Source organism: Halichoeres trimaculatus, unplaced genomic scaffold, assembly GCF_033239565.1.
Source record: "Halichoeres trimaculatus isolate MK-OKI-2021-1 unplaced genomic scaffold, fHalTri1.1 fHalTri1_scaffold_18, whole genome shotgun sequence".
NCBI lineage: Eukaryota > Metazoa > Chordata > Actinopteri > Labriformes > Labridae > Halichoeres > Halichoeres trimaculatus.
Window position 1 is genome coordinate 5,951,107 of NW_027437196.1, and position 6,394 is coordinate 5,957,500.

The 6,394-nt window shown below is 40.5% G+C and overlaps 1 protein-coding gene across 1 annotated transcript in view; it reads right to left on the reverse strand.

The window, feature by feature from the left end:
- LOC141807704 (sodium channel protein type 5 subunit alpha-like) overlaps positions 1-6,394 on the reverse strand; it is a 244,433-nt gene that overhangs the window by 61,182 nt on the left and 176,857 nt on the right. The window lies entirely within an intron of this gene.

Genomic DNA, 6,394 nt, shown 5'->3' on the forward strand with positions numbered 1-6,394 from the left:
CTTCAACACACACACAAACACACACACACACACACTGACAGCTGGATGTCCCACAGCTGTTTGTTTATTATGCAACCTCTGGACTGGTACCAGCAGCTTCCCAGTTTGTTGTTACGTAAGAGGAAACCCGGGCACTGGGTCAATATCCACCAGGAAGTGACCTCTGACCTATGTGTGTATACACGTGTCAATGTGTGTGTGTGTGTTTACCCAGTGCAGTGCGGCTTTTGTCTACAAATAAAATCTAATAAATCCTTTTATTTCTCTAGTTTTCTAATATTGACTTTTAGCTCCAAGCTGCAAAAAAAACAAAAAACAGCTCACTTTAGTGTGTGTGAGTGTGTGTGTGTGTGTGTCAATGACGAATCAATCCAAACTTTAGACGATGCATGCATGCATGTGCGACAGTGTGTGTTTCCTACATAGTGAGTAAACCTGTTGCAACATGTTTGTGTACAAGTAAACAAGCAACTCTGTGTGTGTGTGTGTATGCATGTGTGTGTTAGTGTGTGTGTATTGATCCCAGCTGTTGTTTTGTTTGTGTTACAGATTGGCGTCCGGCTGTCACATGCCTGATGTTGCCGTACCAAAGTGCTGCTGTCTGATTGGCTCCAGCTTCACCCAAACACCGATAGATCAATGGAGTTGATTGGTTAACATGGCAACATGCCCCGACAGCTCGACCAATGACCTTTCTGCTTTCCAATAGCCGATAACAAATAACTGACCGACTGAGCTGAGCTGTCGTCTCCTGATTATCAGTTCGCTTATTTACCTGCTTTTGAACTTCCGCTCATTTTACCGGTCGTAACAGAAGAAAAACCCTGCTGTCCTGGGTGGGAAACCCCTCTAATTAAAAACCAGGAAGTGCGCTGTCCAAAGTGTTTGTGATGGAGTGAGAAAAAAGTAGAGAGCTGGGAAGAGTGTGTCAATGCATCAGCGACGGACAAGTTTATGTATGATGACAGTAAGAGCCAACTGTGTGTGTGTGTGTGTGTGTGTGTGGATGTGTGTGTGTGTGTGTGTGTGCCAGTTTCCGGAGAAGCGGACCACCTGATCCCCTGATTTCACCTCGTTTAACTCGTTAGGCGGATCGCACCAATTAGCCTGGGGAAGTGGGCCAACCCTGCCTACACACACACACACACACACACACACACACACACACACACACACACACACACACACACACACACACTACAGAATCTGAGAAACGACGAGGCAAAACACAGCTGAGCCTCCCGTCAACAACAAAGAGGTAAAAACAGGATTCACCTTTCAGGAAACTTTGAGTGATTCTTAAATCTTCACCCTTCAGTTTGTCATTTTAAATATTTGTCTTTTGCTTTTATTCTCTTGAAACTAAAACCTGCCTGATCTTAGATTTCACGGTCAAATTGTGAGGCAAATATAGGTTAAAAATCTAAGCAAAAGACCATTTTTGCTTAAAGTCATTTGTTGGAGCAAATTTGTTTGTTGAAAGGCATTAAATATGGGACTCCATTGGGGGGAGCCTCTGGTGGAGACCCTAGGAACTGCAGGTTCCCTATCCTCTGCTTTTGCTTCACTTTTCTAAAACTAGATGTCACTGGCTACATTTACATACAGTCAGTATTTGGGTTAAGGTCAACATTCTGGTTTCTGGAACATTCGGAATAACCTGTTTACATGCTAGAGGAAACAAAGTTCTTCCTGTTTACATGGTATCCCAATCAAAACGGCGCGGGGTTTGGGGTTTTTGAAAACCGGACTATAGGCATATTCCAGTTTTTGTGTTTACATGGCCTTGCGCAACCGGGTTATTGGTTGTATTCCGAATATAAAAAGGGTTACTGACCACATTAAAACATAGCCACTGTGTGATTTTGATACTCTGTGGTTGGCATTGAGGCCAGATTAGAAGGTTGGGGTTCAACTCCTGCAGTCACATGAGGAAGGGTCTTTGAACCCCCCCAAAAATGGCCCATACTGTTGTACAGCTGTGTTTCTACCACCTAGTAGTTCATTAATGCCTGGTCCCAAGCCTGGATTAACTGGGGTAGGGTGGAGTTTTCTATGAAATACTGTATATCACTCATAAAACAGGCAACATGGATTGGCTTGAAGGACATGCTGCTGTATAATGGTTCCACTTTAATTCTTATTTATATAAAATAATCTCATCTGCATATACTGTAATCCTATCATTGATTTGGCTGGTAGAGAAAGTATTGCTACTGCCAGAAACTAACAGGGTGGGGCTACCTGTGACTAATAAGACAAAACAATTCGTAAACCAAGATAGAGGTGAAGCAATGAGTGTTGGCCATGCCATCCAAAACATCCCACAAAAGACAAGAAACCAAGGCCCAAATGCCAAACATGGTCTTCTTCCAGGCTTTCCCCTCTGTTTGAGGTCACCACAATTGATCACTTGTTTCCGATTCATGTTCCCCGTGTGGATTTGGCACAGTTTTACATCATTCGTCCTTCCTGTTGCAGCCCTCTCCATTGGTCCAGGCTTGGGACCCTCTAGGGATTGTTTTTGGATGACATGGTGTACACCCTTTACTTAACCTCTTTCCTAGTTGACAGGATTCCTTCCCTGCAATGGCAAAATTTCCTTTGTCAGCCAAATCAGTGGTAAAATGATATGCAGATGATACAATTTCATACGATTCCTATGCAACACGAGTAGTATTTTACGGAAAACCCTCCCTCTTTAATCAGGCTAGGAACACAGCTGAACAACAGCATAGGAAAATTAGGGTTCAATGTCCCACTCAGAGACACGTCCACATGCGACTGCAGGAACCTTGATCGTCAGATAGAAACTAGCCAACTCTACCACAACAGGTCTTCATGCCAAACACTAGCCGTAAAAATCACACGGTGACACCTGGTGTTGAAAAACTAAACAAAAGCAGAAGACAAAGAAACTGCAGTTCCAAGAGCTACCACTGGAGGTCTCTCAATTATAACCACAGCATTTTTGGGGTCTTTTTAAGACCTCTTAAAAAAAAAAAAAAAAAAAAAGAAAAAAAAAAGGTGACTTTATTAGGCTTGAAGAAGCTATAATGCTATCAGCTGATAACCTAAAGGATGCTGTAATGTTCAGCCTTTTATGAAGGTATATTTTCATCTAAACATGCACAATGTAACATGCACTCATTCATCCCTGTTGTAGTTTTTTCTGTTTTCATGCCATGGATTATACAACCAAATCCAAAGTCGGCAACTTGTGAAACTAAACTCCCTGTACCTGTGCCTGAGGAGACTTAGCCTCTCAGGTGTTCAGGTGCACATGAAGGCATGCAGCCAAAAACATTTGGGCTGAATAAATAGAGTTGGAGGGGAGAACAGTTGTCAGCCCAGGTGTTTGTGTATTTCACTTGACTTGCCTTGGTTATTATAGCTCTGAGGGTGTGCAGCCTGCTGGGTGAGTTATCTGAACGTGTTCATGTTACATTTCCACACGCCATCTTAATGTAGACACAAAACTCGGGGAAACAAAAGGTCATTCATTTACAGCTAAGAGTAATCGTTGGAAGAAGAAACAAATGCCATTCTGAAATTAAGACTTCTGCTGTGAAAGTAAAATGAAAGTTAGATTTTGAGTTAGTTTTTGGAACATTTAATGGAAGAGTGAGAAAAACATCTCAGGGTAAAGTCCATTTATATCCATTTCACCAGACATTTGTATGCCACAGGTTAGTCTGATTCTACAGAGCATCAAAGGTTGATTTTCTTTCTTGAGGTATAATCAAAGGGTATTAGTTAAAAAAATAACAGAATGTTACAGTGAAAAGAGTTTTGTACCTTAAGGTCAAGGCGCAACTGTGGTGTTGCGTTAAAGAGTCCTCAAAATCCTTTTTTTCACTTTTATTTATGTCCCATTCTTGTGACCACTAAAGCTAAGGGGTGGCTAAAGGAAATGTCTTGAAATTTTGCCCAAACATACTTCAGAGTGTTAAGATTAACTTATTAAAACTTGGTGCTTGCATTTCAAATGTTAGTGGAAACATACGACTGTAGCTTCTTGAAGAAAAACCTTAAAAATTCCAACAAATCTAAGGAAGTTTATGAAGTTATAACTCAACAGTCCAGGATTTAGGTGATTCCAACCAACCTGAGATTTTACAGCAAAACAGAGATTTTAGGACTTGATGTTGATCAAGTTTTGTTGAATCAGATTTCACTGGATTGGACATTGTGTAGAAGTTACAGTCTTAAAGCAAGAGGCTTGTGTCTAGCTCTGGTCCTTTTAAGATATAACCAGCAACTCATGTTCATAATTAAATCTTTTACAAACTTGGTGAAAGTTTCTGAATGTCTGAAACTCTGACTAGGAAAAGCACAGAATTAAAAATGTTGAGTTTTTCTGTTGTGGCAAGTTAAGCAGCAAGAGGTTACGTTTTTATAAGTTACTAAACTAGAGAAGCATGACATCAGAGTTTTTGTAAATACAGGTGGTCTTCGAGTTACAAACGAGTTCCGTTACTTCGATGCGTCATAACCTAAAATTCCAAAGCGAGATTTATTGTGTTTGTAAGCGTGTTTAAAATTTGTACTTGGAGCCGTGACAAAGACAAATTTCTGTTTTTACTGCTGACGAGACAAAGTTCTATCTATCTATCTATCTATCTATCTATCTATCTATCTATCTATCTATCTATCTATCTATCTATCTATCTATCTATCTATCTATCTATCTATCTATCTTTCTACCTATCTATCTACGAGCACATGACCGATTGAGTGGAGCAAAAGAAAAGAAACTGAAACTTAAGTATCAATCTCATCACCCAAGTATTGATCAATACTGGTCCCAACGTTTGCAACAATACATCAGTTTTATGAGCAGATCGAAGAGCGAAGAGCTGCACACAGACAGGCAAAGAGCCACATGTGGCCCGGGAGCCACAGGTTGGCCACCCCTTCAGCAGCCTATTGAATGGCTTATCATATCAGCAGATGCCAGTGTGTTGGCCGAGGTCTGGTATTTTATTTTTAAGCCAATATTGGCTGATACAGATAATATCATGGATCCCTGAACTGAACCATTGAACTGTGAATGCATTAAAAACATTTACAGTTAGGGCCTGTGTCCACTAACAACAGCTTTTGCACTGGATGCTCCGATTTTGTTCCCATTCTCTAAACAAATTACCTCTGAATTTTTAATTTCCTTAGCAGAGTAATCACCCTCAGGCTCAGCTTTGTCTTGTAGATGAGCTCTAAATTAGTCATAGTTTAACTTTTGGAACACCAGCACAGTCAATTATGTGTTTTATATTAACTGTTATTACGTTTTATTTGTTACTGTCCTAGTGATAGCAAATTTGAAGCTTTTAAACACAGAATAAATGGCCATAACCAAGGGAAAAGGAAGTGGAAGTGGCATGGGACAGCTTTTGTAAGAGTAGGCGCAGGTATGATGTGCTGAGAACCTGAGGTCTTGGATACCACCAACACTGCTCCTTTGTCAGTGGACACAGGCCCTTGAATGTTTAAAGAGTAATGCATTAACACTTTAATGGCTCTTCTTGGTGTGTGTAACTTTTCCGCCCATTAACCAAAAGCTGATTAAAACATTTCTTTGTCTTCATCCAGATGTTTCTCCCTTCAGAGAAATCCAGCCTCCATTTATCAAACACAGAATTAAAGCAATTAATCAAATCTGCAGCCTCTCGTTTGACGATTCAAACTGCTGATGTTTGGTTTCTGAACAGCTTGAAAATGTTTTTTTTTTTTTTTTTAAAGAAGTCATGGTGATTAACTTTAGGAAATATCTAATAAAAGTAAGATGAAAGTTAAAGCGAGAGTGCAGCCGGAGCGTGTGGTGGCAGGTGTGCTGCTGTTGAATCGCTGGCTCAGGGAAACACATTCAGCCGCTCGTTTGTCATAAAGAGAAACCGAACATCGGCTCACCTGCGTCAGACTGTGCAGCTGCAGACACACACAAGCACAGATTCACACGTACACAAAGGCGCAACGGGGGTGTTGAGAAAGAGGGTGTGGAGGAAACGCCAGAGAATCCTCCTTCATCTTTATCACATATCCGACTATGACTGTAACAATGATCCCAAAACAGAGCTATGCTAGCATCACACAGGCCAAATTTTGTGCTATTTGTATGTTTTGATTCTAAATTTTCCAAAAGAAGAAGTAAATGTCAATGCTGATGTACGACTGACTGATTACGAAATCTATCGTAAGTTTACAATAAATATTGGGAAAACTTTGGATCATGATAATTGTGAGGTGAAACTCTGATATTGTGACAGCCCTAGTTCCAATTTTTCCCAAGATTTCCTTCCTTCTTCCTTCTGCCTTTTTACTCTCATTCTGTACGTCATATCCTTCTTATTGCCCTTTCCTCTCAATCTGAATGTACATTTATTTCCTCTCCTTT